This window comes from Notolepis coatsorum (assembly GCF_963971535.1).
Source record: "Notolepis coatsorum genome assembly, chromosome: 17".
NCBI classification, from domain to species: domain Eukaryota; kingdom Metazoa; phylum Chordata; class Actinopteri; order Aulopiformes; family Paralepididae; genus Notolepis; species Notolepis coatsorum.
Window position 1 is genome coordinate 16,685,017 of NC_140181.1, and position 15,508 is coordinate 16,700,524.

A 15,508-nucleotide genomic window follows, 5' to 3' on the forward strand; every position below is an offset into this window, starting at 1 on the left:
AAAAGCTTGTGAGTGTTCCTTTAATGTGTTTACAAAACCTGATAAAGAAAACACACTATAAGTTCATTTCTGACATGCGTCACGGCGGAGATCAAGGACTGCACAAGTGTCACATGACTCAGTGCCAGCGAGGAGAGACAGGCGACGCTAGACAAGTATTAACAAGTAATAATTAACCTTGATGATCCAAAGCTTCGCTTCCGTTCAACTAGTGACCATTAATACTTAGATTGGGGGGGGGGGGGGGGGGGGGGGGGGGGGGGGTGACCAGGAGAAGCACAGGATCACTGGAGAGAACATTGGATTGTTGTTCGCTGTAGGGAGGTCATGTACCACTACACTACACGGGTCACTGGTTAGAGCTGCTCACGGCATCCCTGACGAGCACACACGCACGCCCACACAACACATACAACACACACACGCACGCCCACACACACACACACAACACACACACGCACGCCCACACAACACATACAACACACACACGCACGCCCACACAACACATACAACACACACACGCACGCCCACACACACACACACACACACACGTACGCGCACACAACACACGCATGCCCACACACGCTTGCACGTATGCGCACACCAACACACACACATACCTGCTTTATGGTGTTCTTGGAATCAAGGGCCTCTGGCAGCGGAGTCTGAGAGAGAGAGAGAGAAAGAGAGAGAGAGAGAGAGACAGAGAGAGAGACAGAGAGAGAGAGATAGAGGGTTTAGGGAGAGAAAGAGAGAGAGAGACAGAAGAGAGGGATAGGGTTTAGGGAGAGAAAGAGAGACAGAAAAGAGGGAGAGACAGAGAGAGAGAGAGATAAAGACAGAAGAGAGGAGAGGGTTTAGGGAGAAAAAGAGAGAGAGACAGAAAAGAGGGAGAGACAGAGAGAGAGAGAGTGAGCGAGAGAGAGAGAGAGAGTGAGAGAGATAAAGAGGGAGAGGGTTTAGGGAGAGAAAGAGACAGAAGAGAGGGAGAGGGTTTAGGGAGAGAAAGAGAGAGATATAGAGAGAAAGACAGAAGAGAGGGAGATGGTTTAGGGAGAGAGAGAGAGACAGAGAGAGAGAGAGAGAGAGAGAGAGAGGAGAGAGAGAGAGAGAGAAGAGAGAGAGAGAGAGAGAGAGAGAAAGCGAGAAAGAAAAACAAGTTGAATTATTATAATTTCTCCATCTCTCCATTTCATCCGACAAAGCTCAATGAAACCATCCAAGCGCTCGCTTGTGAAATAAGTCATATGACTTGAACTGGGGAAAAAAAGGAATTCCGGTTTAGCCGGTTAAACGGGCGTCTTCGTTATTACAATTCTGAATGGGAGTCTTGTTCTTGTGTTACCGTGAGCTCCGCAGATACATGGCAGCTGAAATATGATCATAATACTTGATAATCGTTTGGTTTCACTGGTCGTGCGAGTCAGCCAAGAGATTTCAGTTCATGCTGTATGGATTGACACTTTTTGGGTACATTTGTGTGGCGTGGGTGTCAGTTTATGAAACGCAATGGGCAGAAACAGTGAATACCGGTAAATAAAAGCACATGGCTTTTGTTGTCATGCGGTCCCGGAGTTAAGAGGTTAGATCTCTAGAGACTGTCCTTCCTTTAGCAAAGTGTTGCAGAGCAGCGTTTCAAGATCACATTTACACCGATTTCAGAGGTTCACACATTTTGAATACAAACAGATAGCTTAGAAGTTCAAATCCTTTTTAATAATACATCAACAGAGCTTTTAGAAAGGTGCGTAATACAATTATTCCTTCATGAATTATTAATAACCAAAAATGATTGATTCATGAATGTGAATGTAAAAAGTGTGGGCGGGTACAACATGTATGTTGTTTACATGTTGCATGTATTCCCTCCCTACTTCCCATTTCCCCACATGGAATACACCTGATTGGATAGATGACCTGCTGGTGCTCTAGTCTAGTGCACTAGTATGTTATCTATAGCAGCTTTAAGTTCATGTTTAAGTTGAGATAATAGATATCATTTTCCATTGGCTCCCAATTCCAAAATCTGCCACAACAGTCAGACCTACAGTATCCATATAGCCTAAACTAGGGCTGAACAATTCATCTAAATGTTATCAAAATTGCAGTATGGCCAAGTGCAATATTAAAATGGCAGGAGGTGCAATATTTATTAAAGGCAAAATGTGAGAGGTAAATGTGTCCCCCTCAAAACATATAGCTAATATGAAAGACAACCCTGTCCCCAAAAGAGGTAAAAAAGTAAGGGGGTAAAAACATGTATATATATCCTTCCTACCTGTAACTATTAACCTATATATTTCAGACACCCCTACAGGACCGTACCATCTCAACCTTGCAGACGTGTCTCTCATAAAAGTACACCAGCATGCAGGGAATTAGGTGCTTGAACTCCGCAACGCCACAACTCTGGACTGCTTCAAAACTCTGGACTCTCAGACCCCCCCCAGTGTTGAAACCAAACCCCCCCACCATACCCATGTGTTCCCCTTTTTGCTTGTTTAACGACAATTATTTTACGATCCACCGCACAGTAGGGCTGGGCGATATGGCCAAACATTTTATCACGATAACATTTTCCATATCACTCGATATCGATAATCATTTCGATACACATGAAATTATTATTTCTGTCAAGTTTTTTTTTTGATCCACTTTTTCTCCCATTTTCTATTTTTCTCCCATCCCAATTTTTCATATCGTCCAATTCAACCCTCCCCTGTCTTCGAACGTTGTTTCTTGCCTCCCACAAGCCGGCTGCAATGTGGACTAAGTCATACATATAGCACAAGTCCCCTCCGGTACTCGAGGTAACAGCCGTCGCATCTTTTCACCTGCGCGGCTCGATCTTTCAGCGTCGGGGGTCTGGGCTTTGGAGAGGCCCCGCCCCCGTCGCTTCTTGATTCTACTGCGCAGGCGCACCAACCGACCTGTAGGAGTCGCTGTCCACAACGCCCGATCCCCACCCTTCAGTTTCCCTCCCCGTAATACGGCCAATGTGTATTACTGTGGACGACCAGCTAAACTGAAAGCAATGTGGAGAGCGGGGCTCGAACAGGAGGCATCCTGTTCGAGCCTAGTCTCCAGCATTCGTTGCGAGCGCCTTGCCACGTAGCGCCACGTAGCCGCCCTATTTCTGTCAAGTTTAAAGGCTATTTTTGCTGCTGAAGAAACCAGAAGGTTAATTGTGGTTCAGAATATTCTTTATATCTAGGCCTACTTGCCAAACCACAACTCTGAGGTAGAACATGAACACGAACTGTATAACAATACAACTTTTATAACTGGCAATGAAAATAAATAAATAAATAAATAAATAAAATCTCAATTCTGGCATTAATAATGAAAAATAAATGAAATCAATTAAATCTCAAGTCTGATTAGCACACATAGCCTACTGTGTACAGACGGTTTCAAACTGTATTTTAAATTAGAGAGCAAAACAAAATAAATGGACAAAAGACAAATAAATCTCAGTTTGTCATTTGGACAAGCAAAGCCATTACTTTAAGTTGCGGGCAAGAAAGACAAGTCTGTCCAGAAATCTGAGGTAGTAGAACATGAACACAAACTGTATAAGAATAAAACTTGTATAACTGGCATTAATAATGCAAAAAAAAAAGAAGAAGAAATGATTGACGACGTTTCATATTTATATTGAGGAAAAATATATTGCGATAATTATTGTTATTGTTTTCATCGCCCAGCCCTACCGCGCGCACAGCGCCACCATCCCCGACTGTGTTCCCGACTGCTTTGTGCTGTCGATGTACTCCTCTGACTAAAGGAATCGGAACACAAGTCGCTTACGGGGGCCATTGTTGTTGTGACAAATGGCTCCCGCAGCTTCCCAGGCCGGGTTGACCCGTGGTGCTAAGTGCTTTTTGCCCCCCAGTCCCCCCAGGAAGAGAATGAAAGACAGACGATCTGAAGCCGCCATGTTGTTGTGTTTTTACAGCGTCAGTGTGTGTGGGGCTGCGAGCTCAGGTGATGAGGACAATCCCTTTATGGCTTTGTGTCATTTGTACCTGTACTGACGGTGTGGGAAATCCTGCTGTGCTTCTGTGTCATTATCGTACGCGGTTCAGGTAAAGCGCTTAGATTAGCGATGACATATTTGTAAGGCTGAGACGATATGCCATTTGGAAGAATCGATAAATCGGGACAGAATTATTGATACATCTTTATTCATATATATATATACCGTGCTTGCAAGGGTTTCCCTTTCCGATAAGATAAACCCACTGTAAAAACATGCACAACAGATCGCTAACGCTCAGGAGCACTTGGATTGGTCCCCAGGCGCGGCCCATGCCCATGTCTGCTCCCGGCTGCCCTGGGGGGGGGGGGGGGGGGGGGGGTTAAGGACGACGGGATGGGTCAAGTGCAGAGAGACATTTCATCGGCGACTCAATGCATGTGTGTGTGTGTGTGTGTGTTCCTGTGTGTCGCCCATCTCGCTTGTGTGTGTGTTAATCTGCATGACAATTAAAGACTTCAGTTCTGGTAAGAAGGGAAAAGAGATGTGGTTCCAGAATTCTGAACTTACACTTTAAGTGGCTCCCCTTTGTTATCCAATTTCAGTGATTGACAACTTGCTTATGTCACCAGTCTCCACCCACGCCCTTCTGTTGACAGAGTAAACTCACTCCGATTGGTCTGCCGTGTCACATGACCACAGCCCGAGTGGGACATTGCCCTCTGTTATAGCTCCAATAAAAAGAGTCTGTGGCCATTGATGAGGCAGGTCGTGACACTTGGGTGATTTGTTTATTTATCATTTTCCGAACTCTTGAGTCAAGAGATTTAGTCGCTGGGAAGAACAGTAATACGACCAGGGCTAGACAGATATTGCTTAGCCGATATTATCTGCCGATATTATCCTTTTGCCAATATATCGTTATCGGTGAAAGTGCCACCGATTTATCGTGTTCTATGTTTTTGATCCAATAGATCATGCCTCGACACGATGATACTGTATATCCTTCTCGTTTTAAGCACAAGGCTATTATTTCTTTATGGTTGAAGCAATAAGCAAAAATATTTTTGCTGAAACCAAAATAAAATGCTTTAAAAAATTTAATAAATAAAGAAAATCAGATATATTGGTGACATAAACTATTAGTCTGTAAATTATTCTAACCACACAGATAGGCTACATTCACACTGCAGTTGAAAGTGGCCCAAATCAGAGATTTTTTTTGGCTCATAATGCGACTCAGATCTGATTCTTATGACAGTGTGAACAGCATAAATCACATGGAATCTGATCTTTTCAATTCTGATTTGGGGCCACTTTTATATGTGGTCCTGAATCAGTTACAGGTCTGATCTTTTGCAATGTGACCTCAGTCTGAACAGTCTTTCACGACTTTCATATGACTTCGACGTCACTCTAGACATTTTCTTCATTGTTGGTAAGATGCGGGTCAGTTCAGGAGCGTGACGGGTTCACACTGGAATCTGATATTGGCCACAATAAAAATGTATTATGTGATCAGCCGAACAAAAAAGATCAGATGTGAATGGAGCAGTAAGGCTTGTAGTGTGAGCTTCTATAGCCTCAAGGAAGATACATTATGCATTCAAGTCAATCAGTTGTCAGAAATGTAAGCTCCCAAATATCAAAATGCGTTATCGGAGCCCATAATCTTAAATATGACTTTAGAATGGTACCTGTCCAAAGCGACCAAACCTAGATGGCCCAGACTATAACGTACAGTATGACGTATATCATGCCAGTTAGGGTACAACAAACCCTCTGTTACCCTGTACCGGTATATATCATATTTTTCTCATGTTTTTAATATTCAGAGTTAATTATATTGTTTTGTTTTTTAATCCACTTTTTCTCCTCCTATTTTCTGTATTTTCCTCCCATCCCAATTTAGTCGTTATGCCAATTCCCTCCTCCCCTTCCTGGTCGTTGTGCGCATGTGCCCCCCACTGGTCGTCTAGGGAGCCCTGAAGTCTTATCACATGCTTCCTCCGATACATAGGAGACAGCCAGCAGCCTCTTTTCACCTGACAGCGAGGACTCTCAGTCTCTGCGGTGGTAGACAGACGCTTAGTCCGCTGTGCTACCCGGCCGCCAGTTAATTATATTGTTTACACCGTTTATTTTTCTCGTATTTTTATATTTCAGATTTGATTTGATTGCCTATATTTACGTCTCTCTAGTATTACCCTGCCCATACCTGTACCTCCCCTCCCCCCATCCCCCATGCTGCTATGACGCCCCCGAATTTCCCCAATGGGATCAATAAAAGGAATATCTTTTCTTATCTTATCTTGCGGTGTGTGCCCTTCGAGAGGGGGACAAACACGACACGGGAAAACAATAGATGCTCTCCAGGTCTGCGGTTAGGAAGTCATTATAGAGGGGGGGGGGGGGGGGGCTCTATAATGAATGCGAGGCATTTCGTTCTGCTTTATCTCCGCGTCTCAGCGCCTCGCCGTCGGCATGCACCGAGTCCTCCTGGCATCTCCTAATGAAGGCTGCAGCGCGGGCCCTCCTCCTGCTCCGCCCAGCCAGGCTCTCGCTGCTGCTGCTGGGATCCGACGGCTTGTGTTCAGACGGAGGGGGGAGTCGGCGAATGCCGCGAGAGGAGAGGAGCCAGTTTAATTGGGGTTCTTTTGTTGACTTGGCTCGTATGCCGACGGGTGACGACCGACGAGGAGGATGTTCCGACATGAATGATCAATGAATCATTGTTTTCCTGTCTCCCTGTCTCCGGCTGTCTCGTAGTGATGACCGGAGTGCTGGACGTCCCGCGATGATGACGGGGACAGGTTGCGACCCTCTCTGCGCCGCCCCCTATCTCCCTGTCTCCGGCTGTCTCAGAGCGATGACCGGAGTGTTGAACGTCCCGTGATCAAAACGGGGAGGACGCGACCCTCTTTGCCTCAAATAGATCCGCTATCAGCTCCATCTTTAATCTTTCAAAATGTTCAGTTGCTATCGCTATCAGCTCTATCTTAAATTTTTCAAAATGTTCAGTTGCTATTGCATGCACTCATCTGTGTTTCACTACACACATGACGAGTGCATGCTTACCAACTGTCCGTCTGCAACACTACTATCACCGACATCTAAGAAGGGAGATCCCCCCTTGAACGGCCCTTCTAAGGTTTCTCTCCTCCACACTGCCTGTGGTGCATTTTTTCCTATTGCTAGGTTTTAGTGAGTTTTTCCTTACCTTCGCGTGGGCTATGTCTGGGAGTGCTTGCATTCATTCATTTATTTTGCATTTATTTTAAATTTGTTGGACCTTATGGTGTTCTTGTTTTGTTCTTGACTTATTGTGATGTTTCTTCTTGACTTGTTTAAAGAAGACGGGTCCGGCCCATGGGGACATTAACGTGTGTTGTCGGGCCTTACAAATAAATTTGATTTGATTTGAATGATGCCTCTTGTGATTATCTGCGGCTTAAGTCGTTCTTTAAAAAAAAATGTATTCTATTTATTTTTGGGCTTTCTGTATTTTTCACACATCTCAATTTAGTTGTATATGCCAATTCCCTTCCTGGTCGTTGCGCGCATTGCCCCACTGTCGGCCTGGGGAGGGTGTAGAACTACCTCATGCCTCCTCCGATACATGTTGGAGTCGCCAGCCGTTTCTTTTCACCCGACAGCGAGGAGTTTCACTGGGGGCACGTAACGCATGCAGAGGTTCACGCTATTTCCCCCCCAGATACCCTCCCCGCTGAACAGGCGCCCCGACCGACCACCAGTAGGAGTCGCAACGACCAGGACACACACCCCCCACCGGCTTCCCATCCGCTAACACTGCCAATTGTGTTCGTAGGGACGACTGACCATGCCGGAGGTACCCGCTGACAGCTGGATTCTATCCCAGAGTCTCTGCGGTGGCAGGCGAGTGCTTAGTCCACTGCGCTGCAGCCGACCGGCTTAAGTCATTCTTGAGCCTTTTGCGAAATGATTACAATAATATCAATATCCCCCTTTTATTTCCAATAACGTCTTCACCGTATTGTCGGGAGGTAAAAAGACAAAAAGGCATTATGTATGACTACTTATATATAAAAAAAAAAGTACATAAATAAAAAAATATATAAATTCCCCTTATTTCCAATAACTTCTTATTGCTCGCTTGCCTTGCCGGAATATAATTTTACAAAAGAATATATATTGGTTCATTGTGTCAGCAGGGTGGTGTTAGTGTGGGCTATTACTGAACATAAGCCCACAGTGCTTTAAGAACACATTAGGCAGGTTGTCGAGATTAAGAGATCACCGCGGGCAGTCTGCGGTATGTAATCGATCACATTATAGGTTAAGCTCCTAACAGGAGGTCAAACTCAAACACAGACTCATCCGATTCTCACGACTGGAAGCTTTGCTTGACTTCCTCCGTGGCACCTGTGGCATATAGCCCGCTGTTTGGACTGGGCTTGTCATTATTATCTCGTGCCTATAGCGAACCGAAATGCAATTGTGGCTAATTGTATCTTCTTGGTTATTCAGCTCGGGGTATGAGAAGCAGAGCTGGCACAAGTCAAAGTGAGTTTCTAGAATGGATTATTGTTGGTTTTATTTAGCAAGCTGATCGCCCCCCGTCAATTACAAGTTGAAAGGTTTTTTAGATGATGGGTTTGTTCACTTTTTTAATACAGATTTATTAGTCGTTATTAACCACCTTAACCACCAAAACGTGCACGGACTACAACAAATGACGTATATCATGCCAGTTAGGGTACCTTGTGTGTGTACTGCACCTTGTTTATACTGTTTACCTTTACTCTTACTCATAGAATTATTCAGATTCAAATTCATTATTGCCTATATTTATTGTAACGTATAATATAACCGATAGGGCATACAGACCCTCATCTGCACCTTACACACCGTTTACTTTTCTCATATTCTGTATTCAGAGTTAATTATATATTGTTTACACTGTTTATTCTTTTCCTCATATTTTTATATCCAGATCAAAATTGTATTGCCTATATCTATGTCTTTCTACTATTACCCTGCCCATACCTGTACCTCCCCTCCCCCCTGCTCCAAATTAATAAAAGGAATATCTTTATCTTATCTTGTTCATTAGCTCCTTACTGGAAGATTATGACCATATCTCTGGCATCATGGAAACATAATTCACACGCTTTGCGACACTATTCCAAGAGGCCGTCCTGCATGATTGCAATAATTTGTCACAGTGTGTGTCGAAGTAAACGAGCAGTTCCATAAAGTCAACAGAATGATATGACGAGTAAACAGGACAGCCCTTTAAATAACCACTGTTTAAAACAACGGCGTGCATAGATAGAATACGTGGCGTCTTTAAGTTTGTCGAAATTCCACGGGGGAGATGACAGATTTAGCAAGTGGTCGGACTACTATATTGAACTGTTTTCACTCTGGGGTTTGGTCGGTGGGGTTTAGTCGGTGGCTTGAACTATTGAATAACAATGTCAACTAAATTTAGAGCACTATTATCTCTCTTCCTGTGGCCTATAAACAAGAGAAACTCCCTTCGGCGTGTCCCTCTCCGCTGCATGCATTGTGTGAGCCTAGTCAGGCTGGGGTTAAAAGTGAACCATAATAAACAATAAACTATTTATATTCCGAGTGTCTAATTAAAACCCGGGCGGTCTTCTTCGCTGCCTTCCTGCCGCTAAAAACAATAGAGAGATCTTCCTCGGTGTGTAAAGCAGCATTCTTGAGATGTTTGCACGGCGCTTTTGTTTTGCGGGCCCGATCTGTGTCACAGTGGAAGCGATATCGGCCCCCACCTCCTCTCCTACTGTCCTCACCTCCTCTCCTCTCCTCCACCTGTAGTCCTACTGTCCTCACCTCCTCTCCTCCACCTGTAGTCCTACACTGTCCTCCACCTCCTCTCCTCTCCTCCACCTGTATTCCTACACTGTCCTCCTCTCCTCTCCTCCACCTGTAGTCCTACACTGTCCTCACCTCCTCTCCTCCACCTGTAGTCCTACTGTCCTCCTCTCCTCCACCTGTAGTCCTACTGTCCTCCTCTCCTCTCCTCCACCTGTAGTCCTACACTGTCCTCCTCTCCTCTCCTCCACCTGTAGTCCTACTGTCCTCCTCTCCTCTCCTCCACCTGTAGTCCTACTGTCCTCCTCTCCTCTCCTCCACCTGTAGTCCTACTGTCCTCCTCTCCTCTCCTCCACCTGTAGTCCTACTACACTGTCCTCTCCTCCTCTCCTCCACCTGTAGTCCTACTACACTGTCCTCCACCTCCTCTCCTCCACCTGTAGTCCTACACTGTCCTCCTCTCCTCTCCTCCACCTGTAGTCCTACACTGTCCTCCTCTCCTCTCCTACTGTCCTACACTGTCCTCCACCTCCTCTCCTCCACCTGTAGTCCTACACTGTCCTCCACCTCCTCTCCTCCACCTGTAGTCCTACACTGTCCTCCACCTCCTCTCCTACTGTCCTCACCTCCTCTCCTCACCTCCTCTCCTCACCTCCTCTCCTCCACCTCCTCTCCTCCACCTCCTCTCCTCCACCTGTAGTCCTACTGTCCTCACCTCCTCTCCTCCACCTGTAGTCCTACACTGTCCTCACCTCCTCTCCTCCACCTCCTCTCCTACTGTCCTCTCCTCCTCTCCTCTCCTCCACCTCCTCTCCTACTGTCCTCACCTCCTCTCCTCTCCTCCACCTCCTCTCCTCCACCTGGCTGTAGTCCTACACTGTCATCACCTCCTCTCCTCCACCTCCTCTTCTACTGTCCTCACCTCCTCTCCTCTCCTCCACCTCCTCTCCTCCACCTGTAGTCCTACACTGTCATCACCTCCTCTCCTCCACCTCCAAATCAAATCAAATCAAATCAAATTTATTTATAAGGCCCGACAACACACGTTAATGTCCCCATGGGCCGTACAGGTCTTCTTTAAACAAGTCAAGAAGAAAACATAACAATAAGTCAAGAACAGAACAAGAACACCATAAGGTCCAAACATTTTTAGATGAATGCAAATAAATGAAAGAATGCAAGCACTCCCAGACATACCCCACGCGAAGGTAAGGAAAAACTCACTAAAACCTAACAATAGGGAAAAAAGCTCCACAGGCAGTGTGGAGGAGAGAAACCTTAGAAGGGCCATTCAAGGGGGGATCTCCCTTCTTAGATGTTGGTGATAGTAGTGTTGCAGACGGACAGTTGGTAAGCATGCACTCATGTGTGTAGTGAAACACAGATGAGTGCATGCAATAGCAACTGTACATTTTGAAAGATTAAAGATAGTTTGGTGAAATTTTTTATATGTGCATTAAATGAGAGGGAGGAATCAAAAATGACTCAGAGGTTTTTTATGGTGGAGCTCTGGGATACATGACAGGTATCAAAGTTGAGGGAGATGTCCTGAAACAGGCCTCTGTGGTTTGGGGGGCCAACAATTAACATCTCAGTTTTATCTGCATTAAGGAGTAGAAAGTTTTGCGACATCCATTTTTTGACGGCAAGCAAGCAGGCCTCAAGGTTTTGTAGTTGGGAGGAATCATTTGGCTTAATAGGTATATATAATTGGGTGTCATCAGCGTAAAAATTAAAGTTTGGAGGACTCTCCACCTCCTCTCCTACTGTCCTCACCTCCTCTCCTCCACCTCCTCTCCTCACCTCCTCTCCTCCACCTCCTCTCCTACTGTCCTCACCTCCTCTCCTCTCCTCCACCTCCTCTCCTACACTGTAGTCCTCCACTGTCCCCCCCTTCTCCTCCACCTCCTCACACTGTGTGTGTCTCTCTCCTCCACCCCTGCTGTGACTTCACACTCAACACAGTTCCGGTGGCTTTATACTCGCGGTACAGTGAGGTTTATACCGCAGTCTCTGGGGCTAGATCCACAAAGAATGGATTGCACCCTTACTTACAAGTTACAATTAACTATGAATTGAAAATGGGGGACCCTGATGTAAACAAGACGAAAGTCTTTCTCTGGTCTGCATCCCCTTAACAATTGTGTGTATTGAGCCGTATACTGTATTGTACCCATTCTGCAATCTGTTAAATAAAATGTTCATTCAATCAACCTGCTGTCTCTCTCCAGATGGTCATGTCTACAGAAACTATAGCGGTGCAGCGCCTGGCTGACTGTTATTCACACACCATGTTGTTTCAACTTGACTACCTACCTATCTCACAAGGCTGAAGATAACAGCCCCTGGAACCCTGACAAGTATAATCTGCTTCCCAGTGGTGATAATAATAACACAAAATCAAAACGCATTCCTACTCTGACTCACCTCTACCGTTTACCAAAAGCCTACACAGTGACATATAGTGAGGGATTATAGTGACATTTACATTTCTATGTGAGTTTTAAATGCAAAAATGACCAGGAATACGAGGGATTATATAGCCACATAATTTACATTTCTATGAGTTTTAATAAATGCTAAATAACCAGGAATGTGAGGGATTATAGTGACATTTACTTTTCTATGCGAGTTTTAAATGCTAAATAACCAGGACTATGAGGGGGATTATAGTGCACATTAACTTTTCTATGAGAGTTTTAAATGCAAAATATGCGCAGCGAGGAGGAATACGAGCTCAAACCAAGCCATTTGGTTTATTTCAGAAATGTAAATGTGACTATATTAAATAAACACGACCATCTCGTGATTACCCAGAACGGTACGCGTCGCCTAGCTGCTACACCTGCCAGGTTCTGTGACTGTGAGGTGGAGGGTTCGATCTCTAGTAGAGGGATCAATAGAGGGATCGATAAATTATAGAGCGGTTCATAAAACTTCATACCCAGCTGACGCCTCGGATGCTCGGCGTCCGACTCCCCACAGAGCAGCGGTCCGGCGGGAACACTTGGTAATTGTGAGTCCGAAACAAATGCATCTTCTTCTCTCTCATCAGATCAAGAGCAACTTAATTTCTCACCCGGTGCAGAGAGCTGCAGGATTTACACGCGAAGTCATCAACACCTCCAAACATTATTATCTTCTAACCCGTTGCATGCGCGCACACACACACGCACACACACACCGGATCGTTTGTGACACCGCATACCGATAGCGTACTACATCCAGGATTCCACATTTTTAATGGCTAAGAAAAACAACAACACTAAAAATCGAACGGATCATATTATCGGCTCGTACTACTGACTGCCGACTAGGGCTGCTCTCTTCCTCGAAGCCCAGACCTGCGTTTACAGCCTCTAGGAGGCGACGCCGATTTGTTTGGTCAAGTTCGGCCCCATCCCTCTCTCAGCACAGTGGAGTTTCGAAGGCCCCCCCCCATCCCTGGACTCTTTTTGTATCACACAAACAGTACTGTATTTGTAAATCTGATGTCATAAATGTCTAGATGTAGCAGTACTGTCTATATCTGTATGTCATGTATGTTATGATGAATTGAAAAGGGGGGACCCTGATGTAAACAAGACGAAAGTCTTTCTCTGGTCTGCATCCCCTTAACAATTGTGTATTGAGCCGTACTGTATTGTACCCATTCTGCAATCTGTTAATAACGTTTTCAATCAATCAATCAATCAATCAATCAATCAATCAATCAATCAATCAATCAATCAATCAATCAATCAATTCAACAGTGGAGTTTCGAAGCCCCCCCCCCCCCCCCCCCCCATCCCTCTCAGCACAGGCGCACACCTTGGAGTTTAGATTAGATTACATTAAAATGTATTGCCATCATGCAGCACAAGTACAGTACAACTAAAAGAAGTTAAGGCATCTAACCAGAGTGCAAATGTAGCAGTAAAGTGCAACAGCAATATACAGGTGAATAAACTGGGTACAGAATATACAAATGGCTGCTTTTTATATAGAGCTTTTAGCCCAAAGCACTTTACAATTTGTTCCTCACATTTGACACATTCACTCACACATTCACACACCGATGGCGGAGGCAACCATGCAAGGTGCCAACCTGCTCATCGGGAGCAATTAGGGGTTAAGTGTCTTGCTCAAGGACACATCAACATGCTGCCCAGAGGAGCGGGAATCAAACCGGGAACCTCTGGATTGCCAGACGAGTGCTCTACCTCCTGAGCCACTGTCGCCTCAGTGATGTAGTGCTAATCAGATGTATGTACAGAGAGTTGTATTATATAAATAGAGACAGTATGACTACTGACCAGCAGCGTAACTAGAGTAGGATATATACAGATATAGATATACAGTAGTAAGGGACTATGTAAGTACAGACAGGTGAGGGACAGACAGTTCTCTGAAAAGAGACTCTTCATAACCTTAACCGGTGTCCATTCATTAGGTGGATTTTGATTTAGAATGAAATCAACGCGCCGCCCCTCTATAACAGTAACTACATTCATTCGTTGTGGATTTTCCTCTTTTGTGTAGCACATAGCAGGCTAATGTTTAATCCTCTAACGACACTGTACACACATCTAAAGCAGGCAGGTGCCTGCACTCAGCCTCTCCCCTGATAGCCTCCTGTACTGGAGGTTAATGAGATTCAGTCAAGGATAAAGAAGCATAATGCGTGAGAGAGGTAGAGAGAGAGGGGGGGGGGACAGAGAGAGAGAGGGGGGAGACAGAGAGAGGGGGGGGAGACAGAGAGAGGGGGGAGAGAGGGGGGGAGACAGAGCGAGGGGGGGAGAGAGAGAGGGGGGAGACAGAGAGAGGGGGGAGACAGAGAGAGAGAGGGGGGAGACAGAGAGAGGGGGGAGAGAGGGGGGGGAGACAGAGAGAGGGGGGGAGAGAGAGAGGGGGGGAGACAGAGAGAGGGGGGAGACAGAGAGAGGGGGAGACAGAGAGAGGGGGAGACAGAGAGAGGGGGGAGACAGAGAGAGGGGGAGACAGAGAGGGGGGAGACAGAGAGAGGGAGAGAGAGATGGGGGAGACAGAGAGAGGGGGGGGACAGAGAGGGGGGAGACAGAGAGAGATGGGGGAGACAGAGAGAGGGGGGGGACAGAGAGAGGGGGGAGACAGAGAGAGGGGGGAGACAGAGAGGGGGGAGACAGAGAGAGGGAGAGAGAGATGGGGGGAGACAGAGAGAGGGGGGGGACAGAGAGAGGGGGGAGACAGAGAGAGGGGGAGACAGAGAGAGGGGGAGACAGAGAGAGGGGGGGAGAGAGAGAGAAATAATACAATACAGTGAGAAAGAGAGAGAAATAATACAATACAGTGAGAGAGAGAGAGAGAGAGAGAGAGAGAGAGAGAGAGAGAGAGAGAGAGAGAGAAATAATACAATACAGTGAGAGAGAGAGAGAGAGAGAGAGAGAGAGAGAGAGAGAGAGAGAGAGAGAGAGAGAGAGAGAGAGAGAGAGAGAGAGAGAGAGAGAGAGAGAGAGAGAGAGAGAGAAATAATACAATACAGTGAGAGAGAGAAATAATACAATACAGAAAGAGAGAGAGAGAAATAATACAATACAGAAAGAGAGAGAGAGAGAGAGAGAGAAATAATACAATACAGTGAGAGAGAGAGAGAGAGAGAGAAATAATACAATACAGTGTGAGAGAGAGAGAAATAATACAATACACAAAGAGAGAGAGAGAGAGAAATAATACAATACAGAAAGC

The 15,508-nt window shown here is 45.7% G+C and overlaps 1 long non-coding RNA gene across 1 annotated transcript in view; it reads right to left on the reverse strand.

Annotated features, from left to right (window-relative positions):
* Positions 1 to 620: 620 nt before the first annotated feature.
* The window catches only part of LOC311243694, a 45,423-nt gene continuing 30,535 nt past the window's right edge, over positions 621 to 15,508 (reverse strand). The window contains exon 3 of the long non-coding RNA XR_014620668.1: positions 621 to 665. This is a non-coding gene — a long non-coding RNA (uncharacterized lncRNA). The remainder of the gene's footprint in view (positions 666 to 15,508) is intronic.